The sequence below is a fragment of the Tenrec ecaudatus genome, chromosome 2, assembly GCF_050624435.1.
Source record: "Tenrec ecaudatus isolate mTenEca1 chromosome 2, mTenEca1.hap1, whole genome shotgun sequence".
NCBI classification, from domain to species: Eukaryota; Metazoa; Chordata; class Mammalia; order Afrosoricida; family Tenrecidae; genus Tenrec; species Tenrec ecaudatus.
In genome coordinates, this window is record NC_134531.1 from 207,950,799 (window position 1) to 207,971,134 (window position 20,336).

At 50.4% G+C, this 20,336-nt stretch overlaps 1 protein-coding gene and 1 pseudogene across 4 annotated transcripts in view; one reads left to right on the top strand and one right to left on the bottom strand.

The window, feature by feature from the left end:
• ADARB1 (adenosine deaminase RNA specific B1) overlaps positions 1-15,613 on the bottom strand; it is a 176,901-nt gene extending 161,288 nt beyond the window's left edge. For 2 of the 4 annotated variants that reach the window (XM_075542200.1, XM_075542201.1), the window contains exon 1: positions 15,426-15,613. The gene's annotated coding sequence lies outside the window, so the exon portion shown is untranslated. The remainder of the gene's footprint in view (positions 1-15,425) is intronic. The other 2 variants (XM_075542199.1, XM_075542198.1) reach the window with 1 other exon arrangement.
• A 72-nt stretch (positions 15,614-15,685) lies between these two features.
• LOC142439661 (translocon-associated protein subunit delta pseudogene) lies at positions 15,686-19,770 on the top strand (annotated as a pseudogene).
• The last annotated feature ends 566 nt before the right edge of the window (positions 19,771-20,336 follow it).

The following is a 20,336-nucleotide window of genomic DNA, read 5'->3' on the forward strand; positions in this document are numbered from 1 at the left end:
ATTCACTATTTACTGCCTGGGTCACCGCTCTCTTGGCATCGATGATTTATTTAAATAGTAAATTATTACGGTGAGGTGCTGAGATAAGGCTGATAGCGTTGAAAGCAAACACAGTGTCAATGGAGTATGAAAGGATAAGGCAGCAGCAAAACCACATTGTAGAACCTAATGCAAAGGTGATGATCGTTGCAGGTAGCTACCTACAGTGAGAGAAACCCTGGGGCTCAGTGGTTGAGCACTTGACAGTGCACCGAACATCATAGGTTAGAACTACCAGCGGCCCAGTGAAAGAAAGCAGTGTCAACCTGCTTCTAAGTGACAGCCACGGAAGCCCTGGGGGCGGGGGGCAGTTATTCTTACTCTGTCTTATAGGATAGCTGTCAGTCAGAATCAACTCGACAGCATACAGCCACCATCTACTCTGAAAAGGAAAATCAAACTCAAAATGGTCAAGGCTAAACAGAAGACATTTAATAGGATTCGTCGCATTATTCTCTGAACTAGAGTCAATATTAACAGTCAACTGAGTACAATCTAAACTTTGCCCAAACATATCGATCTGACTTTCAAAACTACTGCCCTGACTCCAGGCTGCTCATGCTTAGGGCTGAGTGGGGGAAGTGTATAGATCTGCTAACCATGGTCCATCCTTCTTCAAGGAGTGATTGTGCGCAGAGCTGTGGCCACTCAGCATCGCTGACTCAACATTAGGGGAGGCCCTTGGACTGAGCCGCTCATCCCTAAGGCAGAACCAGAACTTGAGCTGCCTCTCACACAGCCAGGAGGTGGGCAAGAGGCAAGCTCTGGACCTGCCGCACCCACACCAAGCCTCCCGAAAGGAAGGGAGAAATCTGAGAAAGCAGGTACCCTGTAGGCTCTGTTCCTGAAAAGGGAAGACACAGAGACTCTGGATGTGATTTCTAGAAGGCACCAGTTGGCAGAGGGCCTGGTCCCATGGGGCTCCAGGCATGGTCCTGACCTGTTGCCAAGCCTGAAGCAAAGGTGATAAATTCAGCTCCTCTCACAGCCCGTGAGAGCCGGCTTAGATCCCTGCATAAATTCCTTTTCTTGAGGAAAACAACTCACCCTGAACGAGTTAATACTCAGTGAATTAAAGAACCTGAGCCATACTATTCCTACCAAGCTAAATGCAGTTACACAGCCTGTAAGTCAAAACACAAGAATGCAAAGCAACTCTACCGTGTACTCTCCAGCCTAACTCAGAGAGAGATTAACAACACCCTAAATTCATGATCAGGAGTGCTGCTGGCACAGAGCTTACTGGTTGGGCTGCGCTCTGAAAGATCAGCTGTTTGAAACCAGCAGCCACTCCCATCAACGGCTACTGTCTCAGAAAGTCACTGGGCAGTTTGACTCTGTCCTACAGGGTCTCTATGAGTCAGCATCAACTCAACGGCAGTGGGAAAAGAATCGAGAAACTTGATGATTTAGTACGGGGCGGGGGTGGGAGGTCCATTAAATACTAACCACCAGTTAACTACTTGCAGTTGAGTTGATCCTAACTCTTAGGAAGCCCCTGTGCATCACACTGGAACTGTGACCCAATGGTGTGACCTTCCAGAGGTAGACTGCAAGGGACTTTTTCTGAGGCACTTTGGGAGGACTCCAACTTCCAACCTTTAATTAAGAGCTGAACACATTCACTCTCTGAACCACCTACAGGCTTGAAGTATAGAGGGGCTTCAGAAAGATCATGGACTACTTGCTGTGATTGAAACAGGGAATGATATGTTATATGTGTTAAACCCCAAGTAATAAAAAAATTATATATATATATATATATATATATATATATATAACTCAACATCATTTTGTGCCAAAGACTGAAAATTAAATGTAATATATATATAAGCTCACAAGAAGCTCACAGCCTAACTAGTTAGGCATATTTTTCCATTACTATCCTCAGTCATTAGAGACTTTACAAAATAAACTAGTTTACTCTCAGCTTTAGAAGGTTTTTTTAAAAGTTCATGGAAAAACGCCATTATCCTTTAATACAATTTTTCCACAAACTTCTTGAAGCTTCCTCAAATGATGCACTGCTGAATTAGTTTCAGTCGGCGATGGTGAGCTCCAAACTTAAAGTGCTAAAGGACCACCTCTGCTTGACTTAATCGATGACAGCTAACATGCTGAGTTTTCTAAGGCCAAGAAAATCACACACACTCAAAGGTGATCACCTGCAGCTCCCTGGATGCAGTCATGTCTTCTTATGGAGTCAGAATCTATTATTCCAGCTCCCCAGGTCCTGCCTACCACACTTCATCCTAACCGCAGTCCACTCTACTGATACACCTCTTGTTCCCTAGACCTCCACCTGGATCAGCAGGTACTGAGTTAAGAGGTCAGCAGGAGGGGTTTTTTTGTTTGTTTGTTTTTTTTTGCCTGGCACTATCTCAAGTGGATGTAAAGCAGTCCTGGAGTGAAAGAGTGTGTCTTCACCTACTTCTACATAGAGGTTCTCCAACAAGTATTTGTTAAACAACTGTACGAATGACCCGTCAAACACTTAGAACTCATTTTTTTTCACTCCTACTTAAATCATCTTCTAGAAAATAGAATGAACCTTAGAAGCCATCAGTTCAACCTACCTCTTTTAACACTCAAGGGGCCTGCAGCAGGGACAGGATGCCCACAGAGCTGGGTCACATCTGTAATTTTCTGCACTGTGATAGACACTTGTTTTTGCTCCTCCACCATATAGCAGATGAGTCAAATTTCTTCCAATTTTAAAACCCATTATACCTAGCTCAAATATAGGTAGGGATGTGTCACTTAATGTCCCGCAATACGTCATGTGAAATAAGTTGGTATGCGATTTGACTTGTGAAAACACCTGTGTCCAGGAGGATGGGACTCCCAGGCCACTGGCGAGCTGCAGACTCCTCAGGGGAGGACAGTCATCACTGCCTTCTCTACTAAGCAGCTGTACATGGCTGGGGAGAAGACCGTGTGGGCCAACAGGAACAAGGGCGACACCAGTGCACTCGAGACTCCATTAGGCCGAAGAGCGGGCAAAACGAAGTGGCTACACCCCAGGGAGTGAGGACACCTCACACTGGGAGCTCAAGGGTGGGCCTCCATCACAGCAGACCAGGGGGCCTGTCGGCCATGCATGGCAGCTGAGCAGAAGTGCGGCTCTGACTTCAAGACGAGGGTCTGATGTCCCGGCACTCGAGACACCTGTGTGCCCTGGTTCACAGATATATGTAGTCGACTTTGCCTAATGTTTGTTAAGCAACATATACCTGTGTGTGGTTCACTTCATTTGTCTCTTATTCTCTGAAACTTCCCAGAGTTATCATTTTCATCAAGACGTTGCTTTACCTATTACTTCCCTATGAAGATACTGTCATTGCTTAAGAGAAGAGATTTCTATTATACACCGTTGTCCTCTTAAAAAACAAACCCCAGTGCCATCGAGCGCATTCTGACTCCTAGAGACCCTACAAGACAGCGTAACTCAACTGCTCCTGGTAGGTTTCCAAGACCTGAAACTATGGAAGCAGAAAGTCTTTTCTTTCTGCCACAGAATTGCTGGTGGTTTTGAACTGCTGACCTGAGGCGTAGCAGCCTAACGGATAACCACTATGCCACCAGGGCGCTTCACACATTGTCCTGCAGGGGTTAAAATAATGTTGGCATGATGGAGCAATGTTCTTAGGAGTGGACGCCCTGTTTTCAACAGATTAATTTACTATATTGTACTTTGTGGTTTTATGACAATTCTGAATGTTTTGTCAACGTTCCCCTCTGCAGAGAAAAGCAGGGGAATCTGGAGATAATACAGACATATGGGGCATAAAGATATGACTGATTCACCAAGCACAATGGGAACACTGGGGGTGGGGCAGTGTGGCAAGACAGAAAACACATTCTAAGAAGCAGACAAATTTAGACTCAAATTCTGTTTCTACCACTTCGGAGCTGCAGAGTAAGGAACAAAAACCCCTTCGCTCCTATGCCAGGTCTTGGTCCCCATGGAGCGGAATCGACAGTAACATCCTTGTTGGTTTAGGTCCCAGGTGGCACAGAGGGCTTGCGCTCATGGCTCACCTGAAGGTCAGTGGTCCAAGCCCGCCTGGTGGCTGCACGGAAGGCCAGGCTCCCATGAAGATGGTAGCAAGGAAACCGATGGTGCCCAGCTCTACTCACTAGCACATGGCGTCACCACACATTGGAGCTGACTGGATGGCAACAGGTTTGACTTTGCTGTTTGTCACTATCCACTGTGCATTATTCATAGTCCTTGGCATGGCTCCATCAGTGAACAAAACGGGCAAGACGCTGCCTACCAGGGGTTTCCGTTCCTGCTACACAGCCTGGAAACAGACCTATCAGAGCACAAAGTGTGTGGGGAGGGAGGCGTGCACAGAGGGTGGCAGCAGGGACTAAAAACAGCAGGATGGGGTAGGATGGTCTGAGGCAACCAAGGGCAAAGGGGGCTTGAGACCCTGGGAGGACACTGGCTTGTACTCTGAGATGGGAGCAGCTGCAGGGTCTGAACGGGGTACAGATGTATCCCAGCTTAAACCAAGCAGTTTGGTCTGGTTATTGGTGGAGCTACAGGAGGAGGAGGGCAGGAGAAGCAGGTCTATCAGGAGGCTGCTCAAATGACCCAGGCAGGAGTATGATTAGCCAGACTAAGAGAGCATGAATAGCTCCACACAGCAGTAACCTCCTTAGAATGGTGTAAAGATGACATCAGAGTAACTCTTTGTGCCATGCCCGACATGCAGTAAAATCCTAGTCAATGTGAGTGGTTACACATTGGAGTTGCGATTCACAGGTCAGCAATTTGAAACCATCAGCTGCTTTCTACTCTCATAAACATTTAGTCTCGGACACCCACAGCGGCAGTTCTACCCTGTCCTACAAAGTCACTGTGAGTTGGCATCAACTTGATGGTGCTGAGGAGGAGGAATATCACTGGTTAACTCAGTATGTTACGCATTGGGCTGGTAGGCTAACCATAAGGTCAGCAGTTCAAAACCATGAGCTACATCTCAAGAGAAAGATGAGGCTTTCTACTCCCATAAAGAGTGACAGTCTTGGACATCGGGCCTCAACTCAAGTACTCCCTCAACACAAGAACACTTTGGTCTAATAACCTGGTATTCTGTGAGGCTCGCCTTCCAGACACAATCGCCGAAGACAAAATGGGTGCATAAGCAAATGTGGTGAAGAAAGCTGATGGTGCTAGGCTATCAAAAGATATAACATCTGAGGTCTTAAATGCTGAAGACAAACACGCAGTCATCTAGCTGAGAAGCACACGAGCCTCTGTGATCATGAGGTGTCAATGGGATCAGGTATCAGATATCAAAGACCCAGAACAAAAAATCCTATCAATGTGAATGAGGGAGTACGGAGTGGAAACTCAAAGCCCATCTGTAGACAAATGGACATCTCCTTACAGAAGGGTCACAAGGAAGAGATGAGCCAGTCAGGGTGCAGCACAGCACGGATAGAACATACAAGTTTCCTCTAGTTCTTTAATGCTTCCTCCCCACCCACTATCATGATCCCAATTCTACCTTGCAAATCCGGCTAGATCAGAGGATGTACACTGGTACAGATAGGAGCTGGAAACACAGGGAATCCAGGACTAATATGAGAGTAGCGATACCAGGAAGGGAAGGGGAAGGTAGAGTAGAAAGGGGGAAATGAATCACAATTATCTACATATAATCCCCTTCCTGGGAGACGAACAGCAGAAAAGTGGGTGAAGGGAGACATCCGTCAGTATACAATATGAAAAAATAATAATAATTTATAAATTATCGTGGGTTTGTGAGGGAGGGAGGGTTGGGGAGGAAGAGGGAAAACCAAGGAGCTGATACCAAAGGCTCAAGTAGAAAGAAAATGTTTTGAAAATGATGATGGCAACAAAAATACAAATGTGCTTGACACAATGGATGGATGTATGGATTGTGATAAGAGCTGCATGAGCCCTTAATAAAAAGATTTTTTTTTAAGCGTGATAGTCTCAGAAACCCATAGGGACAGTTGTACCAGGTCCCACAGGGTCACTGAGAACCCCTGGTGGTGTAGTGGTTATGCAATGGGCTGAGATCTGCATGGTTGGCAGTCAGAAACCATTAACAGCTCCAAGGGAGAAAGACTGGGCTTCCTATTCCTGTAAACAGTTACAGTCTTGGGAACCCTCTGGGGGGTGGGGGTGAAGCGGTGGGGGGTGGGGGTGGCAGGGAGTTACAGGGTTGCAATGCATCAGCATCCACTAGATGGCAGTGTTTGTAGTTCCTCTCACCCAGCTTTCCCTGGAGTTACGCGAGTAGTGGTCTAAGCTTCTGTTTTCCCAATCTGCAGAACAAGGAGAGCAAACTTCCTACATAAGGTTGTTTAGAAGAATAGCTGGTCCAAGTGCAAGGTCATCAATGAGTGTCTGTTTCTCCCTGTTAAAAAAATGTAAATACCTGTTCTTGTCTGGGAAGGCGCCCTGATGCTGCAGCGTTTCGTTAAAGTGCTTCACTGCTAACTGGGAGGTCGGTCAGTTAGAACCCGCATATGGCTCCATAGAAACATGACAGCCTAGAAACCCTGCTGGGGCAGTCCGGCTGTGCCATAGAGAGCCCCAGGCATCGGATTCAACTTGAGGGCACTCAGCCACTTGTCAGTGGGTTTCACAAACAAACGCTCGATCATCGCTCACATTCTGCCCATCACATACTTGGGGGGGAGGGGGGAGGGGGGGGAGACGTGTAAATCCAACCAGAAGCCAGTACAGACATACAGGTACAGCTGAAGCACCTTGCCTCGGAGCCTCCGCTTCTCAGTACCATCAGAATCCAAAGAGTTCTATGAACCTGTCCAAGCCTTCCCTTTTCTTCATCTCTAGGCCTGGCCGGTCACCAAAACCATCATCTCACAGCCAAGAACTATTTCTGTTGCTCTCTTTTCTCCAGCCTGCCACCTGTCCATCTGGACTGCAGGAGAGCCTCTTACTTGGCCTCCCCACAGGCAACAGAAGTGCTTGTCCATGCCGATTCAGCCCCTTTCCTAAGCCCTCCACCAGCTGGCCAGCTCCTTTCCAGGGTTCCCCACCTCCCACTGGGCTCCCCCCCCCAGCACGGGGGAATCTGGGGCACAGAGTGCTACCCCTGAAGCACGGGAAGTGTGGGCAGCTGGCTGCTCACGCCATGGGGCGTCCTTCTCCCCTCTCTTTCTGTCTGAGTGAACACATTCCTCAAGGCAGCACTCCTTTCAGGTGATGTCTGCCTCTGCCCTGGGGTCCTTCCACCACGCAGATAGACGGTGATGTCAAGGTGTAAGAGCTGTGTGTGGCTGTCAGTCCCCTCTGCCGGGATGCTCGCTCACCTAGTGGAGGCTGATCACTCTCACTCACCACAGCTTTCACACCCTATGGCCCATGCGGGGAAAGCACTGGGGAAACCTGCCAATGGAAGAGACAGTGATGGGAACGTGTTTACACAGCAATGGGAACGATTCTCTTCCAGCCCTAAGAAGGGAGGGAAGGCAAGGAGGCCCATGAAAGGCTGCTGCCAATGCCATTCCCCTGCTGGGTGGGGGACTAAGCAGCTCAGTGTTTCAGAACGCCAAACCTGGGAAAACCAAGTGACCACAAACAGCACAGGCCAAGCTTCAGGAAGGTGAGATGACAAGAGGCCAAGTCATTTAACCAAATGCTGCTGCCCAGACAGACCCAGCCTGAGCTCACACAAGCCCAAAGCAAGGTATGGCACAGGGTCTGGAAGAGGAGGAAGGGAGGGTATGCCACCTTGGCCAATCAGACCCTCACACAGATGCCCTCCTGGCCAGCCAGCAGCTCAAGATGCCAAGTTGAAACACCCAGAGCCTGTGGGCTTTAGGAAGCCACTCCATAGCAGGCAAACAATCCAGTTCAGCATTTCCCACCAGACACACCCCTTCATGCAGATCAAACAGAGCTGGCTCCCAGGGCACCAGTGCCTGAGAACTACAGACCAGCAGCCCTCCCTCCAGGGCCAACTGCATGAAGCCACAGGAACAGAACTGATCACTCTTAGAATGCAGCGGCACAAGCCAGCGGAGCACAACTGCCAGTGCCCGCCTTCCTACAGGCAGGGTGAGAACGCCTGGTGTTCCCTCTAGATCGTTCAGATGGGACCCAGGCTTGCTTGTCCTCTGGGTAGTACAGAGTCTGATGAATCAAGGTGTCGATTTCTAGTTAACGATGCTTTCCAGGGTAACAAATGTTTAAGCTTTTAATAAAGATAGCCACACATATCAGTGCTAAGGATCCTACAGTCCTCTAGTACTGTCCCTACTTTCCTGAACTGAGGACAAAACACTATTTTATCTTATATTCTCCGCTCAAAAGGAGAGCACATCTTTAATTTATTTTTTTTAATGAAGTGGGTCTAGACTCCTCCTATCTAAAGGATGCCTGATAATGCCTGAGCTCCTCCTAGTAGGAAGGTGTGCTGAGAGCGCCTGCCTTCCTGTGGTCTCCGAGGAACTGTCCCACTCCTCCCCGCCACACACTGTCACAGCCTCCTGGGCCCTGGCTCCGCCTATCAGCCCCTTTCCAAACATGTTACAGGCTTTACCCTCTCTCCTGGATTAGCTCAAAGACATGCTATAATTTCTTCCTTTTGTTGTTGTTGGTATTGTTAATTACAAAATTTAATAACTCCCTTGAGCCCACAAGTCCCTCCAGCAACCATTCCCTTAGTGCTCGGAGAACTTCATCCCTGCATTCTCCTGTCCTCTCCAATTGAGCCTCCTGTCCCCCACCCCAGACACAGCTCAGGCAGGGTGCCTGCAGGCCGGGGGCGTTGCTCGTGCTGTGAAGTCCTTTCCGTCTCAGCCACCTGATGTACAACAGAACTCCTGTGCCACCCTCACAACCGCTGCCACGTTTGCACCCACTGCTGCAGCCAGGGGAAACGCCATCTCACAGAATGAGACCAAATTCACCACACTTGGCCTTGAACCACTTTCTTCACTTGGAATCCTGGGTGCCGGACCAAACACCACACTCACTGCCATCAAGTCAGTTCCGACTCATGGCGACCCTAGAGGGCAGGGTAGAACTGCCCCTGTGGGATTCCAGGATTGTAACTCTTTACAGGAGTAGAAAGCCCCATCATCTTCTCCTCTAGAGTGGTTGGCATTTTACGAACTGCTGATCTTGTGCTTGGCAGCCCAACTCGTAACCATCTACATCACCAGGTCACCTTCCTCCTTTCCCAGAAGACCTCCTGTCAGTGGCATGGCACAAATAGATCCTCCTCCTCTGGGGGGACCCTTGTGAACCCCAGGGCAAGTCCTCAGAACCTGCTCAGTCCTCAGACTCCTCCTTCTCTCCTGTCAACACCCACTGCCGGGTCCAAGCAAAATGCAAATTACCTCCAAGTTTACACATTTGGCGGCAACCACTTCTGGATCCAGACCTTGGATTTTATATAGGGTTCATCTGCAACACCTCTACTTAGCGAATAATTAAAATAATGAGCAAATGCACAACAATTTACTATTTCGGGAGCTTGGTATTATGTCAATTTATTGGTATAACAACCGTTTGAAACTATTTACTTCTGTTCTTACTAATTTGTGGATGAGAAAACTGAAGTATAAAAAATTAAATAACTTGCTCAAGATCATACCGTCCCTAAGTAGGAACACAAAACCCCAATTTGAGCCATCTATGTCTCCTCGGTGGGCAGAATCGCTAAACCAAGCTTCTGCCTAAAATGTGTCTCAAACTTCACACATGCCAGTCAAACCCTGATTCCCCCCAAAGCACCTGTGCTTCCAACAAGATGCCCCTTCCCCACAAATAATGCCAGAACAGCCCTGGGGTCGTCCTGCATGTTCTCTTCCCTTATCAAATCTACCGGCAACAGTCATGGGGCCCACAAGCAAAACAGAATCAACTTTAAGAGACACGTTGTTGTCCGTATTTTTCACTATCCTGAAATCTTACAACTGATGGTATCTTACAAAGCCGTTGCCAGTTATTCTTGCTCCAGAAAAGTTAATTCCTGGAGGTCAAATACACAGCCTAGCCCTTCCATGCAAACAGCCCACAAGTCAGTTTAGCCCTTTCATTAACACTTTCTGAGAAGATCATCAAAACTCCCAAGACAACAGTGGTGCAGCCTCCAGTGCTGTCTCACCCCAACAGCCTTATGAGGGCGCGGAAGACAATACTCTATCTAGGAGGAACATGGACTGCTAGACGCAAGTTCAAGGCTGAGTTAGAAGAACTGGGTTCTATACATGAAGACATTCCTTTATTTCAGACACTTGCCTTATTTTATAAAGCACACATGCAGTGAGGCTGAAAGTCTAACCTTAGAGCTTGAAATAGCAAGGGATAAATTTAAGTTAATGCTAAGTGATAAGACAGTGTGTGTCATTGTTTAATTGGCAGTATTTTCCCTTTATTAATAATACACACACACAATTGGACCTTACAAACAATAGCATCTCACAAAGGCTGGAATATAGTAACCCAAATCTGAGCTTACTCTTCTCCCCAGGTCCAAGGCCCCATGTAGCTGACCTGAACCCTTGTCTTCCAACACAGGGCCTGCTGCTGCTCCCCACACCCAAAAGTGGAGGGGGATCCAAAGCAGCACAGCAGTGATGGATATGTCCTGCCTTTGCACTCACTGAAAGGACCCTGCGGAAGCACTTTTTAGCCTCTCTGTGATTGTGTCCCCAATGTAACATGAAGATAATAATGTCTACCCTCAGGACAGTCACGAGAGTTAAATTAACTGAGAAAACATCAAAATTGACAGGGTAGTTGTTTTGATTAAGCAATAACGTGTTTAACAAGAAGCTGGAAAGTCCTTAGCTCCTAAAAACCTATGTTGCACAGCAGGAACCCCACCGGTCAGCAGTTCAAACCCCCCAGCTGCTCCTCGGAGGAAAGGCGAGGCTTTCTGCTCCCCTAAAGATGGCTAAGGATGGCTGTGGGTAGGAATGGACTTGAGGGCAGTGGGTTTGACACAGCATCCATCATCAGCATCAGGGCTGATTCCTTGTAAAGGTAAATCTGATCGTGACACTCCCTTGGTCAAAACCTTCTACAATTTTGTTTCATTTTTAAGAAAAAGAAAGGGAAATTCAGACTTCCCGCCATAGTTAGATTATAACCCAAATTCCTTACTCAGCCTCTGTGATCCAGGGAGACCAGCAGTCCCACACTGGGCATTCATTTCTTGCTACTGCATCTCCCTACCCCACCCCTCCTTTACTCCCACCACTGCCCCAGACGTCTAGCAGAGGCACCACAAGGAAACTCAGCCCCCTCATTCTGACTCCAGCAGCTCCCCAAGTGGAGAAGTTGACCTAGCTCAACCAGCTGTGCCCACCACCCTCTGGATTTGCTCCTACAGACGCACTATGATGCCTCCCCTCCACCCCCCAACTGCATCCCGTGGGGGCAGAGGCTACCACTGCTGGGCCTGTCCCTGTATCTTGTTCTCAGGGCTGGGAGGGCAGGCAGTGGATAACTAACAAGTTCAAGAGTGAAGCACAGCCAGGAAACACTTCCATCTGACTTCCCTCTAAAACAAACCGTGCCTGGGAGCTCTTTTCATCCCCCCTGCCCAAGAAGCCCCCATCTAAATAATAAACCCATCGCTAAGAGTGGAATTCTACAAGCAATCCTCTTCTTTGCATACTCTTAGAATATACAGAAAGCTACAGGTAGAAAAAAGTAGGGCAGAAGTAATAATCAAATTGCTGCCAGAAACTCGAAAGTGTTAAGACCCAAACCAAACCAAACCAAACCCACTGCCACTGAGTCCATTCTGACTCATAGTGACCCCATAACAGAGTAGAACTGCTTTTTAGGGTTTCCCAGATGGAACATCAGTGGAACAGATAGCTAATCTTTCTTCCTAGGAAAGGCTGGTTGAAGTGTTGGCAACCCAATGCTCTTCCACTACACCACCAGCACTCCATAGAGTTGGCAAAGCCAGGAAGCAAACTGCAAGTAGAAGGCATCACGAGGGCTGCCCAGAAGACCTCGGAAGTTGTCCCTTCCCATGGAGCACAGGCGCACAGCGGGGCCCAGAGCGCAGACTATATACTCCAAATATCAAGTTGTCACTTAAGAAAAATACTTAAGAAGCTACTCAAGGAATAGGTAGAATTCTCAGTAATTTTAATATACAATTATTAAATGCAATTCTCACTATTTGCCTTTTCTACCTCGATGAGCATAGTAAGTCTTTCTGACTACCACCACTTGGTGGCACAAATGGTTAAGCACTGGACTAATAACCCAAGGTTGGTGGTTCAAATCCACTCAGATGTGCAACAGAAGAAAGGCCCGGTGATCTGCTTCTTGAAAACCCTATGGAGTCCGCACAGTTCTACTCTGCACACTTGGGGTCGAGAGGAATTAGGACTGAGTTCACAGCAACTAGCAACATTTCCATCACACCCAACTAAGGATTTGGAAACTGGGATTCCAAAAGTTGACAGAGACAATCAGCAAGCTTTCCAATAAAACTGCACCCTTCCAATTAAGCTTTTCACTCTCAAAGTATGCTTAATCAGTTTTCTTGAGCAAATATTAGAGGTTATCTACCAATCTCCAAATAACTACTTCCTATCCATGTAAGTAATAGTCTTTGGTCCTAACAACTTACATGTCTCTTTCTATAGCATTCAGGCTCCTACAACTCAGTTCTGAAATGAACCTTCAGCTGAAGAGTGTTGATGATTAATGTAACAATTAGCAGGTTGTGCTTACAGCCCTGTATAAGAATACATGAACACTGCATCACTGTTCATCATAGGAAATATTAACAGTCATCTATTCATATTTTAAAATAGATACAACTAGCGTTGTGTTTAGAGGGAAGAATGGAAGACTACCCAGTCACTGGGACACAAGGTTGGAGAGAGCCCCGAGGCTGAGAAGTGGAAAGAAGTTTCACATATTCCCAACTTTATAAGGTTGAAATGTGTGCATCCTTGTCTTTTTAAAATTAAAATGTTAATGTAATAAAACAATAGGCAGCCCCTTCCCAGCAGGTAAGACAGCTTTCCAGAATTTTCTGCCTCATCGGGTCAGCACAGACTCCCCTAACCTAGAACAGGGGAGGGCCCAGCATACAGCATTCTCCAAAAACTCACGGCCATGAAGTCTGTTCCAGACCATAGCAACCTGTTGGGCCGCTAACTGCAAGGACCGCAGATCAAAACCACCAGCGGCTGAAAGATGAGGATTTCTACTCCCATAAAGAGTTAGGCTCAGAAGCCCATGGGGGCACTTCTATCCTGCCCTATCGTCATTCTGAGGCCACAGATTAGTGTTTAGCAAATGAGTTTTATTCATGTGTTTTTAAAAACATACTGGCAAAGAATTTTCATATCCCCTCCCAACCTACAAGCAATTCAAATGCCTTATAATGTGTACATTCACCGACAGAATTAGCCTGCGAGGTGAGCTCTTGATGTTCACTAAACAGCTACTTCTCCTCTGTCACCTCACATAACCACAGCACACCCTGTGCTCTTGGACCATCAATTTCTCGGGCCTCAGCCAATTTTCTTGTCACCACTGCCCCCCTGCAGAGATCCCTCCTTGCTTCCTTTCCAATGATAGCTTCAAGCCCATCCAGCTGGGGCTGAATATATTCAGCCTGGCAAACCTGGGCTGCTCATAGGAACCCTCACACACCCAGCAGTGCATTACTCAGAGACAATCCGTCCTTCCGAAGGCTGTGTGAATTCATCTCCTGCACCGAGGCATGACTGCAGCACCCGCTTCAGCCAGTGTCAGCCAATGCTGATCAAGCCCCCACAGTGAGTGGCCTTGCTTGAAGGCCCTGTCCTCTAGAGGACACCTGTGCTGAAGTGCAGCTTTAGCACCGCATCAACCTTTTTGCCTTCTGCCTTGCTTTTTCCCTCTCCCATTCTGCAGCTTGGGAACCTCTCAGCAAGCCAAAAGGATCGCGTAGTTTCAGCCCCAGAGTGTCCATTTACTGGCGATGGTGCGGAGACTTTCAAAGAGGTAGGAGATCAGAAAAGCAGTAATCAAAAGAAATGGAAGGTTTCTATTGAGGACCTGCTTCTTACACAACCTGATGTTTGGGAATTGCAAATGGGGGTGAGGGGCAGCTCTGGGCTCCACACCTTGCAAAGAAATAAAACAGGAGGGCAAATCTAGGAGGGAACAAATAGGAGGGAATAAGCATTTCTATTGTCCTGATCACAGCTCTTAAGAGCAAGGCAGCAAGTTTTAGCGGAGCCACTTTTTGTTACACTTAGGGGATGGTATGCAAAGGAAATAAAACATCTTTATCAGAACCACCAAATCCTGCTGGCTAAAATTATTCACTGCGAACCAAGCACCAGGTACCCGCCTCCGAAATAGATATCAGGACTCCAATACACTGCAGTGTGTCCGACTTGTAAATCGGGACTCAACACCTTTTTAACGCCAGCAGCCCAAGTTCACACCCCTCTCACCACAATCCCCAACGCAGTAATTTTCCTACTGCTGATGTGGACACGTCAAGACGAACCCCAGCCCCCCAATAACCCCAGATGTTTCCCGACTGCTCCAGAAGCCCGAAGCCTGCTGTTCTCAGGATCTTCCCGAGCCAGGACTGCCCATCGGTGACAGAAGCCTGAGGCAGACAGACGGACGCGACACCCTCCGGAGGGGACTCGGGCACCTGGGGCGCAGCCTCTCCTCCGGGAGACTCAGCCTCCCTATTCCGGGGCTCAGTCTCCTCCTGCCATCCTCCCTCCTCCCTCTTCCCGGGACGCAGCCTCATATTGGGGTGCAGTTCATTCACCCAGCGCTTCCCACCCCGGGGCGCAGCCTCAAGCCGGGGCGTAGCATCACCTCGCCCAGGATCCAAGTTCCCCTCCCCGGGTGCAGCCTTCTCTCCTGGGGGTGCAGCTTCCTCTCCCGGGTCTCACCCTAGGGCACACATCACCTCCCGGGGCTCGAGCATCCACTCAGACGCGACAGCCCCGGGAGGGGTCGTGGGGCCGCGCGGGGAAGCGATCTCCTCCGGGGCGCCCCTTCTCCTCCCTAGGGCGCAGCCTCTTCTGGGACACCGCGCATCCCGCGCAGACGCGGCGCCTGGGAAAGGACGCGGGGCCGTCCGGGGCGCAGCCTCCCCTCGCGGGCACCACCGCCAAGCCCCGGAACCCAGCCCCGCAGCCCGCAGCCCGCAGCCTCGGCGACAGCCGGGGGCTCCGCGATCGGGCGGACGCTCCGCCGGGCCTCCAGCACCTGCCCCGCAGGCGCTTACATAAACGCCCGCCACAGCCGGAGCCCGCCGCGCGGCCCCAGTCCGCGGTGCCCGGGGTGCGTACATCCAGAGTCGCCGGGGCGTCCGGGGCGCGGGGCCCGCGTGCCAGCCCGCCCGTCCCGCCGGTCCCCGCGCCCTCACCTCAGCCCGCACCGCACGGGGACGCTTCGGGACGCCGCGCCGCGCCGGGGCTACGGACGCATCCTGGGCGCCAGTCGGCCCCGCCTCGGCGAGTGTCTACAGAGCTGGCGGCGTGGCCTGCCGGGCCGGACCTCCTGGCCACCGCCGCAGACCTGCCCCGCCGCCCGCCGCCGGCGCCTCAGCCCGCGGGCGGCTCCGCCCCCCGGCCGCCCCCGGCCGCCCCCGCCCGGAGCGCGCGCCCGGCGATGGGCGGGGCCCCGCGACGTCGACAGGACGTGCGCGCTCCCGCACGCCGCGTCTTCTTCCTTCGTCGTCTGCGGCCGAGGCTTGTTGGCGGCTACGCTGCTCTCGGTTCCGACACACCGGCCAGCCGAGTGCTCGGAGGCGGAGGCGGAGGCGGAGGCGGCGGGGCAAAGGACGGGGACCTCGAGGAGCCGAGACTGGCAGGAAGGTTGGAGGGGGCGGCCTGGTAAAAAGGTGAAAGAACGGGAGGGGCGGGGCCTGCCTCGCTGGCGAGGGCGCGTGCGTGGAGGACGCGGGCGGCGGGGGCGCGGAGGGCTCGTGCGCAGGCGGACTGCGGTCCGCGGGAACGCGCGGGGAGAGCCGGGCGAGAGGGGGGGCGCCTCCGGGCCACGTGGGGTTGCCGGGCCGAGCGGACGAGGATCCCGTGAGGTCGCCGCTGCCCCCGCCTCCCTGCCGGGAAACGAGACCCCCGGGCTTCCTGCCACACGACGTCAGCCCGCGGCCCCACTCAGGGGCGAGTGCGTCGGGAGAACATCTAGAGGAGGGAAAATTGGGGGTTGACATCATCGCCTGCTGTTTAGTTTGGCAATTAGAACGCAGTTCTGGCCATCTGTTTTTTTCAGTGTTGCATTAAATTAAGATCTGTTCGGGAAAATCGTGACCAAATTCATCTCAAGGAGCCTCTCTTTGCGCATACATAAAATGGGAGAGTAAATGACCTCTTCTCAGTTAAAGCCTCATTGCGTGCTAATGGCCTATTTTCTCCCACCCAACCGTCCAGTTTTCTTTCATTTCTCTTTTAGCATTTTACTCCGAGATCAGGAGCCCTGGTCTGGTGGCATAGGGGTGATAGGTTGGGCCGTTAACTGCAAGGTGTGCAGTTTGAAACCACCAGCCACTCTCAGCCACGCTAAAGGAGAAAGTTGGGACTTTCTACTCCCATGAAGAGGAGCAGTCTCGGAAACTAATCAGAGCAGTTCTCTCTGGTCCTTAGGCTCCCTGGTGAGTGGGTGCCAATGCTGTGGCAGTTTGGTGTGGGTGTTCTGAGATAGAAGAGGTCCAAGTGAACTAGTAATCCAGTCCCAGGGGCTGAGACCAAGGCCCCCAGCTCTTAACACAGGGGACCCTCTAGGACTTCCACTCAGTAGGCTAGCTGCACGTAGTGGGCACCCATCCACGGAGAAGTATGGTATGGGTGGCTTGGAGCACCAGATCCAGTCGCCCAGTGTCAGGGACCTGACATTTGTCAGGTGCTCCTGAAGTCTACAGATGTGCGCCAACTCTTAATCCTCGCTATAAACTTGAGTATGGAAGGCATTTTCCTCAACTCAAGGATGGAAGGCCTTTTTCTCTCCATTTTAGGAGCGCCCTAACTGAAGCTGGAAAGGGCTGATCAACTCCTTTTCCAAGGTCATGTGCCAGGACTGGAAAGTGCTGGCCGCCACTACGCCTCCCTCAGCAGTTCCCTGTTTGAAGGCGAAAGTGCTGTCCTGGTCCAAAAACTCCAGCAAGAGCTGCCTCCTGGTTTTTTGTTGTTTTCATTGTGAAATCGCCATGGCATTAGAAAGAAGTTCAAATGACTAAAGTCAAAGTTGTTTTTCTGTGTTAAGCCGGGTAGTAAAGGTATTTTTATAGGTTCCCCCTCCCCCCAATGTGTGCCATGTATCTATACTTCTTAATTTGTGAGTCCTTACACCAGGAAATGCTGACACAGGTGATGATAAGCATTTGGGGAAAGAGCAACACCGGTTTAGAAGTCCAAAATAGCTTGTAGCCTCCCTTCTCCGGAGAACAGGGAGAAACCTGAAGTTTCAGAAGGAAAGCTGTGGTCTGGAACGAGGGTGCCTGAACACAGAGGAGCAGGAGCTCCAACACAGGGCAGTGTGCTGGCTGCTTGGTGGTCACTTGGAGAATTCAAGGGCGTGGAGGACACGGAGGACCAGGTACACAGGAGGTGCAGAGGCAGCTGGTGTGGTTAGATGCTGGTTCCAGTTCAGCCTCTGTATGGCCATCCCGAAGGGTCCCTGATGGTATAGTGGTTACTTACCTATTGGTTAGCAGTTTGAAGCCACCAGCAGCTCCTGGGGAGAAACACTGGACTTTCTACTCCCATAAACAACTGACAGTCTTGGAAACCTACAGGGGCTTACTATGAGTCGTTATTACCTTGATGGCAGTGAGTAAGTGATGGTCTATGCCAGCTCATAGTGGTTACACATCGGGCTGCGATCCACAAAGTCAGCAGATCAAAACCACCAGCCGTTCTAAGCGGAGAAAGGAAGACAGAGCTTTCTGCTCCTATAGAGTTACAGTCTCGGAAACTCACGGGCAGTTCTCACCTCTCCTGAAGGGTCACGTTGAGCTGGTACCTTAAGCATGTCATTTCATCTCTGCTGATTTCCTCATTTGTAAGGAGGATACTAATGGGCTGGCATAAGTCAAGTGTTCAGTGTGGTGCGGGGCATGGAGAAAGCGCTCCGTGAAGCTTGGCATCTGTATCATTCCCGGACTCACGTAACCAGCTCAGCTGTCACTGAGAAATTCCGTGCTCTGGAGCATAAATTAACCACGGGGGAAAGTGCTGCAGTGAGCCAGTGCCTGCTTCAAGTTGCTACAGAAAGGAAAAACCTGCTTTGGGGCCAGCTCGCTGACAAGCAAACTTGTGCTCTGCCCAAGTATGAGATAGCAGGTACCGTGTCCCAAGGGATGCTTGTTGACCACCAAGTTAAAATTCAAGTTCATATGTCTTCTTTCTTTGTAGCAAGTTCCCCCAAAACCTACTAGCTTTAGTTTTAAATCGTCGTTTAATTTCCCTGAATCTCACTGGCTGTAGTTCATGCTGGCCTCAGCCAGGACTGCTCATCACGGCTCCAAGGAGAGTAGTGGGCAAATTCACTTAGTGAGCCATGGGCAGCACACACACACACCCCCCAAGGGGATGGCATGTTCTGCCCACCATCAGCAAGCTAGTCTGGGCTGTTGGGTCCGCAGACAGCAAGAGAAAAGGAGATTTCCCATGTGCCTAGCCCTCCAGCCTCTAATTCAGTGTGTGTTCTGTCTCAGGAGCTCACCTAGGTCAGGTGGCCAAGCGATGTGAAAGGCAGTGCTCTGGGTAGAGGCACTGAAAAGGTGAAGTCAGGGAGGCCGTCACTGTCGCCATCTTCTGAGGCTATCATTGCAGGTGTTTTTGTCCCTAGCAAGTGGGAGAGCTTTGCTACCCAGCTCTGAGTGGTGGGCAGTTGCTGTGGCATCGAGCTCAGCTCAACACAGCCCTGTGTGTGTCGGTAGATGTATGCTCCAGAGGGGTTCGGTGGCTGCTCTCCAGAAGTAGGTCACCATGGCTTTCTTCCAAGATTTCTCTGGGTAGACTCGAACTTCCAACTTTGGGGTTATCAATGGAGACACTCAGTGACTGCTTATGTCAATCGCTGTCCTCTTTGCCCTATAGCACTGGTGGAGAGAAGATGGCGGCGGCCATGCAGACTTCAGTGCTGCTGCTTCTGGCTAGTTTCTTGGGCTGCTGCACAGAGACCAGTGAGGTACCTGAGATTGTCCCCTCCTACTACACTACCTCCGACGCTGTCATCGCCACTGAGACTGTATTTATTGTGGAGTTCTCCCTGACCTGGAAGAATGGCAGACAGAGCATACCTCTCTATGCTGATGTTGGAGGCAAGCAGTTTCCCGTCACTCGGGGCCAAGACATGGGCCGCTACCAGGTGTCCTGGAGCATGGAGCACAAACACGCACACTCCGGCACGTACGAGGTCAGGTTCTATGACGAGGAGACCTACAGCCTCCTGAGGAAGGCCCAGAGGAACAACGAGGACGTCTCGTTCATCCGCCCCCTGTTTACTGTGGATGTCAAGCACCCGGGTGCCTGGAACGGACCATGGGTCTCTACAGAAGTGCTGGCTGCCCTGATAGGCACTGCCATCTACTACCTGGCTTTCAGCGCCAAGAGCAATATCCAGGCCTGAGCGCCCCGCCCCACCCCGCCCCCTTCCCCCTCGCCTCCAGTCTGGTGTTGTGTTCCCCAAGTCCTCTCTCACACAAATTGTGAAAATAAAAGATTAATCTGGTTCCTGGAGAACAAATAAAATGTTCACGTACTCATGTATAAGAGTCAAGAAACTTCAGTTTCTCTCTGCCCCAGTTGCACACTATTGGGGTTCTATCATGAGCACGAAACACTCTACTGCCGGGAAGCATTATGCATATAGTACCCAAAAGGCCCTTTTCTGTGTTCAGCCAAGTTAGCGTGCCCATTTGACCATAGCCCTCGGCAGAAGTCTGTGAGGTCATATGCTACACAAAGTTTTCTGATGGTCCTAAAGTGTAGATCCCTCAAAGGCTCCAGAAACTTCACTAGTGTACACTAACTGGTCCCTAGAGCCCGTTCAGAAACTCCTAAAAGGAGAGAGACAGGATCCACCCTTAACCCCCACCCCCACAAACTACTCTGCTTTTAGGTACATACTGAGCGATCAGGAAAGCTGTCCACTGAGGAAAATGGTGTAAGACATAAGATACCAAACCACTCACGTGCCCACCTCTCCTTGCTCAGTTTCATCATCCAGACAGACAAGCTCGGAGAGGAAAATCACTGCCAGAAGGTGGGCCTGAAAGTACAAAGTGGCCTGGGCCCAGAAACCAGCCAGAAGAGTA